This window comes from Octopus sinensis, linkage group LG13 (assembly GCF_006345805.1).
Source record: "Octopus sinensis linkage group LG13, ASM634580v1, whole genome shotgun sequence".
Taxonomy (NCBI): Eukaryota; Metazoa; Mollusca; class Cephalopoda; order Octopoda; family Octopodidae; genus Octopus; species Octopus sinensis.
In genome coordinates, this window is record NC_043009.1 from 45,283,501 (window position 1) to 45,299,022 (window position 15,522).

The following is a 15,522-nucleotide window of genomic DNA, read 5'->3' on the forward strand; positions in this document are numbered from 1 at the left end:
CGCGCAGGTCACCTCGATCAAATGTCAGTTTTGTGAACGTTAGATATTTTGCTCATATCGTTCATATTTTCACCGCTGTCCACCAACGGGGAATTTTTATATTCTTTATTTGCCAATCCTGGTACAAAATCCTTTGTTCTGAAATGACATGTTCAAATAAGTTTCGTACAGTAACTTATTAGGTGATAACTTATTAGCTGATTATTATTTTAATGGGTAATTAGCCAATATTATATTAGTGGGTAATTAGCTTATATTATTTTAATGGGTAATTAGCTTATATTTTGTCATTTAATAACGATTATAAGTAGTTTGTTTATCATTTAAAAAAGTATGTTCTTACAATATTTTATCATCGTGAAGTGATATTATTTATTGCGTTATAAAATAATTATAAACAAGAGCACTCAGAGAGCGCAAACCTCCGCCAAGGCAACACCAACGTCCTCTCAACGATTAGCAAGAGATGCTTTTTTTTTAATGAGAATATCTGAAATAAACTCGATTGCCCTCACAAACAAAAATACTAAAATTGAACCCGACCGGGGAAAAAAAAAAGAAACCAGAATCCTTGCCCGGTACCGAATCGATCCCAAAATCTAATCAGTTCGTACCAGTCACGAGGCCTAACATCACTGAAGGTTTCATTTGAATCCATCCAGCGGTTCTTGAGATATCTTGTCCACGGATAAACAAACAAACAAACACAACTGAAAACAATACTTCCACCTTCGCTAAGGCGGAGGTAACAATTCTGAAAAATGGAAAATCGTTCTCAACATCAAAACATTCCTCTGAGTAGCTAAGAAGATTAATTGGAAGTTATTCTCCGAATGGAATTGAAGGTTGTTTTAGTGTTTGTTATGTGATGACTTGTTTACCTCAGTTGTAACAACGCTTATGGAAAATCTACGCAGAGACAAGGAAGCAATGAGTGTAATTCATGAGTTATGCTTGAAAAATTTCTAGAACAAATAAAGTCAACATTTGAGGTGAAAAACATCCACTCAGTTAAACCGTCTTTTGTACTAAGGTAACGTTTTTTTTTTTTATAAGATAAGGATGAAAGAAGGGGAGTCGAAACATTCTAAGGTAGTAACAGCTGCTCTACGTGTTACAATTGTTGCACTAGGTGTCGTGATGTTCAAAATAATTGTTGAGGTTGCAAGAAAAGACAGCGAAACAGCTGAAGTAATCTCTGTGAAATATCAAGCCATTTTATAGAGTGATGAATATTCAGGAGACCTTTATCTCATTGTAGAGGAGACAGCGTTACACTGGAAGAGCATTCATCCTAGCAACTTAATTGCGACCAAAGAATTTCAGTTACGCCAATTCTACCATTTTAGTTGTATCTTGTGAGTATGCATGGTTTAGTGGTTAGGCTGTTGTACTCACGATCGGGGTTTCAATTACTGGACCGGGTGATGCGTGGTAATATTGAGCAAAACACTTCGTCTCAAGATACTCTACGACCATTTCAACATCTGAGGTGTACAAACATTTGTTTGCAGCACAAACTTTTGATCGCTGTAAAGAAAATCAACCGTACATTGAAAAGCTGCAGAAACGTCTTTGTCGGATACGAGAGATTCATTAGCGGCCTCTATAATATTAAGTATGTAATAATATGCAATTTCCCATCCACCCTCGAAAACGGCAGGATGTGGTTTGTTTTAAAATCAATTGATATAACTATTAAGTTGAGCGACCACGTAATTTGTGTAAGTGAGAATATATGATGTGCAGTTTAGAGGTTATTTGTCTGAGTAGTTGAGATGCGTTTGCGTTGCATAAACCGTCGAATTGTATTTGTACAGAGTATAAATAAATGGTTACTGTTTGTAAACTTTTTAATCTTTTCTACGTGTTTCAATCATTTCACTGTAGCTATGCTGGGGCACCGCCTTGAAATTTTAGTTGAATGAAACGACCCCATTACTTATTTATTTTCTAAAGCCTGGTACTTATTTTATTGGTCTATTTGCTGAACCACTGTTATGAGGGGGTAAACAAACCATCACTGGTTGTCGTGCGGTGGTGAGGACGAACAAAGACATACACACATATAAACACGCGCGTACGCGCAGAGATTTACATTTAACACTAAATCTGTTTTACCTGATGACATAGCTCAAATTCTGCATTATTTTTAAAGAGTGTTTTACATTTTCTATTAATGCAGATATGTAAGTAATTTATTCATTATTAAATATGATAATATAAGATATTTACATGTTTTATGAGTTATGAAACTAATTAGTCGTAATATTTGCATTTTTTATCGTTAAATAAAGATTCTTCTAAGTATTTATCTGTCATCTATGATTATATATATATACATGTATACATATATATACATATGCATACATATACATATGCATATATATACACATATGCATATTTATACATATGCATATATATACATACATATATATATATATATATACACATGCATATATATATATATATATATATATATAAACACACACACACACACACACACACACACATATATATATATATATATATATATTATATATATATATATATATACAGTGATTTTCTTTCAGTGTTTCCGTCTACCAAATCCCAAGTCTTTGGGCGGCCAGAGGCAATAATAGAAGAGAGTTGACCAAGATGCCACGCAGTGGGACTGAACCTGGAAACATTTGATTAGGAAGCAAACTTCTTACCACACTGCCACGTAATGTTGAAATTTTTATACATGTTAGATATTACTGTATGAAAATTGCTACATCGTTCAAATTTGGTGAAACCCACTCATTTTAGAACGAACCATGAGACAATTTCAAGTGTAAGGCAGGAAAGAGTTAAACCTATTTTACTCTTTTACTCTTTTACTCTTTTACTTGTTTCAGCCATCCGGCTGAGGCCATGCTGGGGCACCGCCCTTAAAAATAATGTGCCTGGAGAATCCGGGCACATATACTCTTTTACTCTTTTACTTGTTTCAGTCATGTGACTGTGGCCATGCTGGAGCACCACCTTTTTAGTCAAGCAAATCGACCCCATGACTTATTCTTTGTAAGCCTAGTACTTATTCTATCGGTCTCTTTTGCCGAACCGCTAAGTTACGGGGACGTAAACACACCAGCATCGGTTGTCAAGCGATGTTGGGGGGACAAACACAGATACACACACACACACACACACATATATATATACATACACATATATACGACGGGCTTCTTTCAGTTTCCGTCTACCAAATCCACTCACAAGGATTTGGTCGGCCCGAGGCTATAGTAGAAGACACTTGCCCAAGGTGCCACGCAGTGGGACTGAACCCCGAACCATGTGGTTGGTAAGCAAGCTACTTACCACACAGCCGCTCCTACGCCTATATGTTATTTAATTAGAAATGGATTGCTGCTGGAATGTTTTACATTTTCATGGCACAAAATAAATACAGCGCAGCATGAGGACGTTAAACACTCACTGTTCAATTATCCCACAGTCAATCCAACATCCCTGTTTGCTTGAACTATTTACACACTACGCTACCTCTGCCACTTCACACACATTCACACCCATGTATTAATATTACTTCTTCCATGAATGATGTTTTCATCTCCTATCTGTAATTCAGATTTTAATTAATTAAAATTTAGGCTTGCCACCCTCTTTCCCATGACGATATTTCATTAATATTCATCATAAAGTCGATGCCCATGGTTTCCTTTTCTTATTGCCACAATCATTTCATTTCATTGATTTTGTTGTTTTACTCATTACTTAAAGAAATCAGCACTCGCTTAACTATATATTATATATATATATATATATATATATATAATATATATATATATATATATATTATATATATATATATATATATATAGTTGTATATACGTATATATATACTTGCATATACATATATATATATATATATATATATATACACGCACGCACACATATATGTATGTATATATGTATAGAGCAAGCAAGCATATGCACAGAATAATAGCTCATATGTCAGTAAGGCTAATTGCATATATAAATGCTGTATTTTTTCCTTTCCTTTTTCTTTTTTGTTTAAATTTTATCTGTGACCCCTATTCTCTATGTGACCCCAATTAGTATATTACGTTTAACATTGAAAGACGGTCGATTGGCAGAATCGTTAACAAGTAGAACAAAAGTCTTTGCAGTATTTAGTTACGGATCTTTATGTTCAGAGTTCAAATCACACCAACGTTAACTTAGACTTTAATCCTTTCGGGGTTGATCAAATAAAGTATCAGTCAAATATTAGAATCGAAGGTATGGATTAAACCCTCCTTCTCGCCAAATTCAGGCTTCGAACACATTAAAAAAGATACAGAAAGGAATTCGAATGTCAGTCTGGTTAGAAAGTTGGGCAGTACCTTTTGGTATTTGATCTGACTCACTGCGTTTTGAGTCCAAATCTTTCGGAAGTCCTTTCGCTATCCCAAGGGCGATAAATAAGTACCAATCAAGTACTGAGGTCAATTATTTTCCTTCTTTTTCTCAGTCTCAGAACCAACTCTTATATTTCGTGATTGGGTCATAAGGGAAACCACTCCTAACGTTCCATTTTTTAAAAAATAAAATGGAGGACAATTGTCTCAGTTAACAACAAAATGTTCTCATCTATAGCACACTAGAAAACGCTCTGAAGAAACCAGAAAACATGGTAAGCGTAGGTGGATTGTTGTGTTGTACACTGCGGTATGGATAAAACAGAAAAAAAAACTATAAAACCAATAAAGGTTGAGTTTCCATACTGTTAACGTTCAATGTACGTTACTACGAGTGTCAATAAAGGAATTTTATGCTATTTTAATAAATGTGATAATGGCGGATGCAATACAAAATTAATCCACAAAATAATAAAAAAATAAAAGAAAACGAAAATTATAAAAAGGAATCCAACAAACTATTCCTCGTCGATCAGAGTAAAAATAATCAGCAACGAGTTCAATTTGCCGACCAGGCTGTCAATCAAATTAGATTCTTTAAAATTCTTGCTGGAATTCGACAGAGAAAAATAAGTCCAATGAATCATCATAGAACGTAGATTGATGCAGCTGATTGTGTGAGACTGTCAGTAATTTGCAAGGAATAATGCGAATCTTACTTAGTCGTTTATGAATGTACATATGTTCGTGCACAAGCCTGCAGTAGTGTTATAAATAGACAGGTTTCATATGTGCACATTTTTAATGAAGGAACCGTTCGCTTATTTGTTTACTTTGGAGGGAGGAGGAGGAGGAGGGCCCGTGTCCTTCGTGGGCCTCCTGAGACTAGTGACATCGCTGCCGTTAACATCAGCTCAATCGATTGTAAGTGAGACTTCTGGAAATGATCCTGAGCAGGAAATGATTTCCGTAGGGGAAGATGTTCCAGGGAATATGATAGAGGTGTAGGGATTAGTGCCGGGTAAAGACTGGAGTTGGACACAACTGGGTTGATGCCCGTTTTGAGTGCCTATAAGGAGATGAGATCAGGTTCGCGGAGTAGAAATCATTGTAATAACGAAAATAAAGCGGAGAGTGGATATTGCACATCTCTAGGGCAGATGTTGGAACATGTCCGTATTAGAAATAGCCGTAATGACTTTCTCAAATCATAACCATCGACTTTCAAACATAATGTATAGTATTGTCTCAGATAAATTACATCTGAATTTTCATCATGGCCATATCTAGAATGTCATCAATTATAAATTTGCTTAATCAGGTTAACAAGTCCATCAGAAACATTTTTTTAGCGCTTTCCTTAAACTTGACATCTAACTTCAGATTGAGCGTCACTAACGAATATTATATAATGATATATAATTTGTACTCCTTCATTTTCTCACGTGAAGGAAATCGTCAAGGTATTCCTGAATGATACAATCTCACACATTTGATTCATCTTGGCACTAGGATAAAATGTTGCTAGAATTTCTCGTACAACTGAATGAATTGCTACCCTGCACATTACTCGGAATTTTATAAAAGATGCCCGAAAGATAAAATTGTTGCTTATCCACGGGTAAGCCAAATAGATTGCCTCGTGGCATTTGTCCTGACCCGTGCAGCATGAGTTTAAATCCCGTCGATCGAGGTCTATAAAAAAAATTATTACACGTTCAGACAAGATGCCTTGAGGAATATTTCTGTCTTGACACCAAAGTTTCTGACGATCCTGGAGCTAATCTGTGTCAGCACAAATGGCAACCTTTCCTTTGAGTAAACATCTGTAGCATAGAGACGAGATGCATGCATACATGGATAACTGCTAGACTTCCTGAAATCTTTCCCAGGCCTGCACATGTGTAGATTCCGATAATCGACCTTCTTTCACTGTTAAATATAATATATTAACTGGGGTCAAGTAGATAATAATGGTTCACAGATAAAATTGAAAGAAAATAGAAAAAGTAAAAGAAAAAAAGAATTTAGCGTTTTACGTATATGCAATTAGCGTTACTGATAAATGAGCTATTATTTTATGAATATGATTGCTTGCTCTATACATACATACGTACATACATACGTACATACATACATACATACATACATACATACATACATACATACATACACATATACATACATACATATATGTGTACATATATGTATATAGATAAGTGTATATATGTGTGCATGTCTCCCTTTCTCTCTCTCTCGATATATATATATATATATATATTATATATATATATATTATATATATATATATAAATATATAATACGCGTATATATAGCGTCATTGTTAACCAAGGGGGGATCTAAAAACATTAATGTTTATTGCTCATATGGACGTTAATTTAACTTTTCTGTCAGAGTAGTTTGGGATCATGTGACGTCGCTGCGCTTTACTGCATTCACTATATGCCAGTATCTTCCCTGACTCTTTCCGGGCGATCCGCCGAGCAGTTTCCGTGTCAGTTACCAATCTCCGCGAGATACCTTCCCATTTGCCGTGACCACATGGCATGCGGTCGTCCATCACAAGTCGTCAGCCCATCCTGATTCCCAGTGAAGTGAATACGGTAAGCAGGGTCTTACTCGGAAAATCGAGCAACATGGCCAAGCAATCTCAGTTGGCGCTCTCGAATCAGGTAAGGGCGCATCCCATTTACTGAGTATAATCGTTGCTTAGATACGAAACTCGAACAATGGTAACCCCTAATCTTGTGATGCGTCTTGGTACCGAGAGAGTGCAGGCGGCTCCTAAGAGCCTGGGACAGCGTCTGAGTCTCACAGTTATAGTGTATAATGAACGCATGTACAAATAATTATTCATACGTATACAGACATATCGTCGTCGGCTAGTCCCTCGACTCCGAATATTGTTGTTGTTGTCTGGCCTTCTGTTGCCGTTATCTCTCCTTCTCTTTTTTATTCTTTCTCTTTCAAATAATATTACATTACTGTTTATGTTTTGTCGGTTGTCGGGATGGTTGGTTACGGTCGTCTCAGAAGCAAGGTATCGAAGCTGGTCTGCTTTGGAGTTGAATTTAGTCGTCTTTTCCCGGTTGCCAGAGCATTGAAAAAGATTTGACGACGAAGCCGTTCTTTGTTCATCCTGGTGACATGGCTGGCCTATCGAAGACGATGTTTGATGATTAGGAATTTGATTCTCTAGCTGGATATTCACTCTTTCCGACACGGAGTTATTGGAGACATAGTCAAACCACTTATATTCAACAGAGATTGATGTTTCAGCTGATGAAAACGCTCGAGGTTTTTGATGTCACGACAATATAAAGTTCAAGTTTCACAACCACATACGTGGATAGATACAACAACAGCGTGGCAGGTCATAATCTTCGTCTTCAAAATTAGGTTTTTGTCTTTGAATAAACATTTTGTTTGTTTGCTGAAAGCTGAGTCGGTCGATCCGATTCTTCATTCCACATCTTGCTCAGAATTGCATTTGATAGAGAGTACACTTCTAAGGTACTGCTTCAGTGGTGTATCCGAAATGATGATATTGAACTCCGAAAAGGAAGAATTCGGGAATGGATGGGCCATAACTTGAGTGTTTTTAGTATTTACCGTAAGCCCAAAACGTTGGTACGCATTGGTGAAATTATTGATAGCAGGAGTGACTGAATGCCGCTTCGTCATCGGTGTACTGGAGGTCTGAGATTCGCTTAGTACTGGTGAGATTCTTTGACCGAAACGTCCCCAGATTGAAGCCTCCTTCATCAAAACGATATCTGATGTCCCTTCCTCGTTGATCCGGGCTAAGTTCATAGATAATTGCTGCAAGGTATAGGGAGAAAAGCGTTTCAATCCACGTGTAATCGGGAGTTCTTCAGAGAGTCGATCACGATAAAAGACACCTACAATCATACCATCATGCAGGGCTTTGGGCGGGGAGACAAAATGATCAGGACATCCGAAACGATCAAGGACCATCTGCATGGATTGTCTCGGTACACTGTCAGAAACCTTATACATAATAGAGAAGATAATGAAAAGGGGTTTTTGTTTTTCTCGGCTCTTCTCTTGGGTTTGTCTGGCTAGTTGGAAAGAGACACTGTATATTTCTGTCCATCCAACCAGACAGAAATATATAGTAATTATATATGTTAATACACATTTCAACAGGTACCTATGAGTGACTGTGAATACTCAGACAATAAAAAAAAAAGAAAGCAAACATGAGAATAGAATGAGAAAGAGTTTAAATCATAGAGAAAAAAATATTGTCTTCTACTTTAGATGTGACAGCCTTTGTGAGATAAAGAAATGGTGGGGTAAAGTTATAAATCTATCAATTTAGTCATCGCATGGCTTCTAGCCAGATGGACAATAAACATTCTGGTGCAGTATAGCAAACATAAATATAGACATAGTCCCGTGTATATACATACATAAATACCTGCATATATATGTACATATATATACATATATATATACATATATATATACATGTATATATACATATATATAAATACGTACATATATATATATATATATATATATATATATATATATATATATATATATATATATATATATATATATACATACAGGAAAGTATATAAAGTTCAAAAGAAAACAATTCAGACTTTTTGAGAGATCCAAAAAGAGAGAAATAATGATTTCTAAAGATTCATTACATTCATAAAAAAACAGAGCAATAATAAAAATATGAAAATAGTTGTTGAAAAATAACGATATTTTAAAACTATATATATGTAATATATATTATGTATGTATATATACTATATATATTATATATATATATATATATATATATATATATATATATATATATATATTATATATATACATTTATTTATATTATATATTAACATACATATTTAATATATATATATATATTATATATGAATATATATATATATATTTGGACACAAAGTCGAGAACGCCTACAGACATCTAAATATATATATATAGATATATATATATATTTAGATGTCATGTAGGCGTTCTCGACTTTGTGTCCAAATATTTATATGCTATTATCTATAGCTGTATGCATGATTCGAGATCCGCTATTCCAAAACTGAATACGCACACATACACACACACACACACACACCACACACACCACACACACATTCACACACGCAAACACACAGACGATTCACCTGATCGCTGCAGCAAATTTCCCGTTTCAATATTTATTGAAAACATTTCCTTCTGTTTGTGCAAACAATCTTGTGCGTATGTTTGTATGTATGTATGCATGTTATACACACGCACACACACTAACACACGCACATAGGCGCACCCACGCACACACAAACACAGACACACACATATACACAGACAGACAGACACATACACACATACACATATATATGAGAATGAGAGAGACAGAGAGAGAATATGCTATGGTAGGAAATAGAAGCGAATGCTATAAAGATCTCTGCTTTGCACAAACCGTTTTCTGCTTGACCTCTCAACCTTAACATTAGCTCTTTCATTGTTACTATATATTGTGGTGAGTTTGGGAGGTAAATCTATATTGTTAGCTTTCTTAGACTTACAATAGAATGGACGATTTTAGTAAACGGAGGACAGACGGTAACGCAAATAATAAAAAAGACAAAAAACCCCACCTTTTTAGCGGCCTTTGAGTACTTTCAAGTTTATACTAGCGTTACCGATATATACAATGCTTTATATATATGTCTCACACACACACATACACACACACAGATTCTTAGACACACATTCGCACACACACATACAGTCGTGTGTGTATATATATGTAAACACACATCTGTTTATGTATAATGAGCTTATAAATTAGTTCAGTTATTTCTGATTTCTTCAAATCTAATGAGACAAAGCCTATGGAGTTAAGTTAATAATATACGACAGAAATTGGAAGAGAAAAGGGGTGAAAAATTAAGAGCAGGTTAGTTTTGGGTTACAAATGGGGCTATTTGATAGTGGATGTGTTCAACCATTTTTCTTTTTAAAATGTCCGACATTCCAAATGGGTCAAATAGAAATTTTTTCATTAATGTGAGTATATTTCGTAAAACAAGAACAAATGGATCTAATTATCATAGAAGGTTGTTAATTGAAGAAATAGGAAATAGAAAATAAGAAATAAGGAAAATGCATAAAATCTGTATTGGAGAATATTGATTCAATGTAAAAAACTAAAGACAATATTTCAAATGTAGGAGCATGAATAATTAATGAGTTAGGCAGGTCTGCGAATTAATTCAGGCAAAATAAATTTTTTAAGGACAAATCCTGGCGGATAAATGTATATAAATATTATATATATGTATATATATATATATATATATATATATTATATATATATATATATAATATATATATATATATACTTGATTTATGATTTGATAGATAAATCGGGCTGACTCAATTTGCCATACATCACAGTGGTTACAATGGTTCTGTAAAAGAGTAGTTAGGATCAACAAAATTGTCAATTATAGCACACACACACACAACACACACACCACACAATAGGTAGGTAGGGTAAATCCTACCTGTTTCCTATTAAAGTACACATGCTTATTCCAATATTACAATCCAATTAAAATTGAGAATTATGGAAATGTTGTTAGCAGAGTTATTGTATAGCCAAACAGGAAAGTGGAAATTTATATGTATATGTCCGTGCACGCGTGTTATAATATATATATATATATATATATATAATATATATATATATATATTATATATTTCTCTTTCTTTGCGTTGCTCTTGCATAATATCTAAATGTAAGCGTTTCATTTAAGTGTATTTTGAATTATAATTCTTCTATATTTGAAGAAGATTTCTATAGGAAACTTTTTACCTGTCTATCTAATTATGTAAAACTTTGTAATTTCTATTAGCAAATATAATACCTGTAACGGAGAATAAATAATACCAAGAAAATTTCCACCTTCCTGTTTTGTATATTATATATATATATATATATATATATATATATATATATATATATATTACACACACACACACACATATATATGTGTGGTTGTGGTGTGCGCGTGTTCCACGTACTTCCACGTATACACACGCATTCATATTCAGTTTTAACACACATGTACACACACGCCAACAGGCCTACTTTTGTCACTCTCTTAACGCTAAAGCAACAATTACGTCTCACATTCCAGGTGAATTTTAAGCTGAACACCGAAACTTAATCCAGATGCGCTTTTTCCTGTCACTCTTCTCTCTTTCCGTTAATCCCCTTCCCTCTCTTCTTTCTCTCTCTGCGGTATCTATTTTCTTTTATATCCGACAAAGGACTATATCCAAAACCCTTATTCTGTAAAGACATTCTGGGAGCGTCAACCTGATATTAATTATAAGCAATCTCTCCGACTATTGTTGCTTTTTGTATTTGATTTGCTTGTATATTATATATATATATATATATATATATATACCTGTATATATTTGTGTGTGCATTCGTATATAATATAAATATATCTATATAATATATATGTATATGTAGGCTATATTTATAATACATATTATATATATATATGTGTGTGTGTGTGTGAATATATATGTATATGTAGGCTATATATATATATATATGATACATATATATATATATAGATATATCTGTATAAATCCTTAAATCCTTAAAAATGTTTTAGCCCGAAGACCGCGGCTGCTGGGGCACCACCGCTGAATGTATATATATATTATATAACAATATATTATATATTATATATAGTATAGTTTATTTACCAGTAGAATGTGGCGATCCTATAAAGGACAATGTTACTGTTGTTTAAACCACAGGAAAACATCTTTTCCAGCTGGCTATCGACATAGTCTGTCATTGTAAAGTGTTTGCAAGGGAGGTCATCGCTCCCATCTCCAGCCTACGTGATACTCACAAACCACGTCTGCTAGAGACGACAGCTGCTCGCTTCTGCACGCAAAATATTGTTAAAATGTGCAATATTCGTAGCTACTTTAACATGATTGTCTCTTCGAATGGACTCTACTGGGATTTTGATATATTTAACTTTGAATACACATATATATGTTTCTATCATAAATACACGCATATGTATATATTTGAGTCTTCTATAATATATCAGCTGTGTTGAATAACAACATTTTTACGCTTATTGATTAATGTCCAGAAGTTGGAGGTAAAATTTTCATAAACCAGTTAATTTCTAAATTTATAGTTAATCGCGAAATTGTTATTGTATAGCAATCAGTAAGTTTGATGCGTCTAACGGATTATTCCGTATTCTGTGGAGAAGAAAATCCCATAAAATTAATCCTATTTTGATTATCAGCATCGGTCTTGGAAACTGATTTATATCTGTATGGATTCCTGAATAAATCTGCATTTTGGATTTCATTCTGCTTCGTGATTCTTTTATCACTTGTAATGAGTTCTTTGATTACGAATAATTGTGAATTCCCTGATTGGGTGTGTTTGCCTCCATGCGTACGTGCGAGTGCGTATATATATATATATATATATATATGTATGTATGTATGCATATATATATATATATGCATATGTATGTATATATATATTATATATATATATATATATATATATATATATATCTATATATATATATATATATATAATATATATATGTGTGTGTGTGTGTGAATATATATGTATATGTAGGCTAATATATATATATATGATACATATATATATATATATAGATATATCTGTATAAATCCTTAAATCCTTAAAAATGTTTTAGCCCGAAGACCGCGGCCATGCTGGGGCACCACCGCTGAATGTATATATATATTATATACAAATATATTATATATTATATATAGTATAGTTTATTTACCAGTAGAATGTGGCGATCCTATAAAGGACAATGTTACTGTTGTTTAAACCACAGGAAAACATCTTTTCCAGCTGGCTATCGACATAGTCTGTCATTGTAAAGTGTTTGCAAGGGAGGTCATCGCTCCCATCTCCAGCCTTACGTGATACTCACAAACCACGTCTGCTAGAGACGACAGCTGCTCGCTTCTGCACGCAAAATATTGTTAAAATGTGCAATATTCGTAGCTACTTTAACATGATTGTCTCTTCGAATGGACTCTACTGGGATTTTGATATATTTAACTTTGAATACACATATATATGTTTCTATCATAAATACACGCATATGTATATATTTGAGTCTTCTATAATATATCAGCTGTGTTGAATAACAACAATTTTTACGCTTATTGATTAATGTCCAGAAGTTGGAGGTAAAATTTTCATAAACCAGTTAATTTCTAAATTTATAGTTAATCGCGAAATTGTTATTGTATAGCCAATCAGTAAGTTTGATGCGTCTAACGGATTATTCCGTATTCTGTGGAGAAGAAAATCCCATAAAATTAATCCTATTTTGATTATCAGCATCGGTCTTGGAAACTGATTTATATCTGTATGGATTCCTGAATAAATCTGCATTTTGGATTTCATTCTGCTTCGTGATTCTTTTATCACTTGTAATGAGTTCTTTGATTACGAATAATTGTGAATTCCCTGATTGGGTGTGTTTGCCTCCATGCGTACGTGCGAGTGCGTATATATATATATATATATATATATATGCATATGTATGTATATATATATATATGCATATGTATGTATATATATATATATGCATATGTATGTATATATATATATATATATATATATATATATATATATATATATGTGTGTGTGGTGTGTGTGTGTGTGTTCGCGTGTGTGTGACCGTGTGTGTATCGTTGGCGACTTTTTTTCCTCCGTCTTCCCTTTCTTAGATCTTTCCTTTTTCTATGTTTCTGACGAAGAGCTCCGCTCGAAACGTTAAATCCTACTGCTTTCTTTCCTTTCCTGAGCGTCCAATAACACTAGACTTGTTCCACGTCCTCGCGTTGTTGTGTTTTCTCTTAGTGTTTTCAGATTTTTATGTATATGTATATATATATATATATATATATATATATATATATATAAGAAAAGAGGTGGGTGTTTCCATGCAGGAAACAATATGTTTTGTATATCAGTGGTAAAAGTGTAAAATTAGATAAACATCTTTAAAGGTTTCAATGTTAACAAATTAAGATTTTTCAATGTTGATAAATTAAAATGTTTCAATGTTAAAAACATGTTCAAAACAGGTGTAAGTTTGAATGTTCATAGTATCTGTTTTAAACATGTTAATTTATCAACATTGAAACATTTTAGTTTGTCAATATTGAAACATTTTAATTTGTAAACATTGAAACTTTTAAAGATGTTTTTTTCTAATATTAGACTTTTACCATTGATGAACTAAAATATTGTTGAAACTAGTTTGATATATATGTAAATATATGTATTTTAAACATTTACGAGTTTTTGAAGTTTTTGTGCATTTTCAACAACACATTTTCCTATATATAGATGACATATTTTCCTATATATAAATATGGGCAACACTTATATATTTCTTTATTGCCCACAAGGGGCTAAACATAGAGAGGACGAACAAGGACAGACAAAGGGATTAAGTCGATTACATCAACCCCCAGTGCGGAACTGGTACTTTTATTTATCGACCTCGAAAGGATGAAAGGCAAAGTTGACCTCGGCGGAATTTGAGCTCAGAACGTTGTCGACTTAGCAGACTATAGTACATGATAAGTACTTTAATTTGACGAAAATCTGAAAGGCAGAGTCATCCTCCGTCGGACTGGAACTCGGTATATAAAAGAACGTTAAAAATATGGAAGGGGCGGCTGTCCATCTTTCCTTCACCTACTTACAACAATTCATCGCTTTCATCAACAACAATGAATCCTGTTATAAGCAAGCCGTTGCAATTATAAAGGATAATAGTCTTGTTATTAACCAAGAGGACCCGTAATTACTACAACCCCATGCCCCACAAAAACCAAAAGATTCTGAATCCGCAATCTATATTATAAGCGGTGTGCGCATGAATGTTGTCTAATAATAGGTCTTTCACATTCAGCCTATTTTGACACTATTTTAAAAAGTTTTTGTACTAGTTTCCCTCATTAGACTGCCACTATC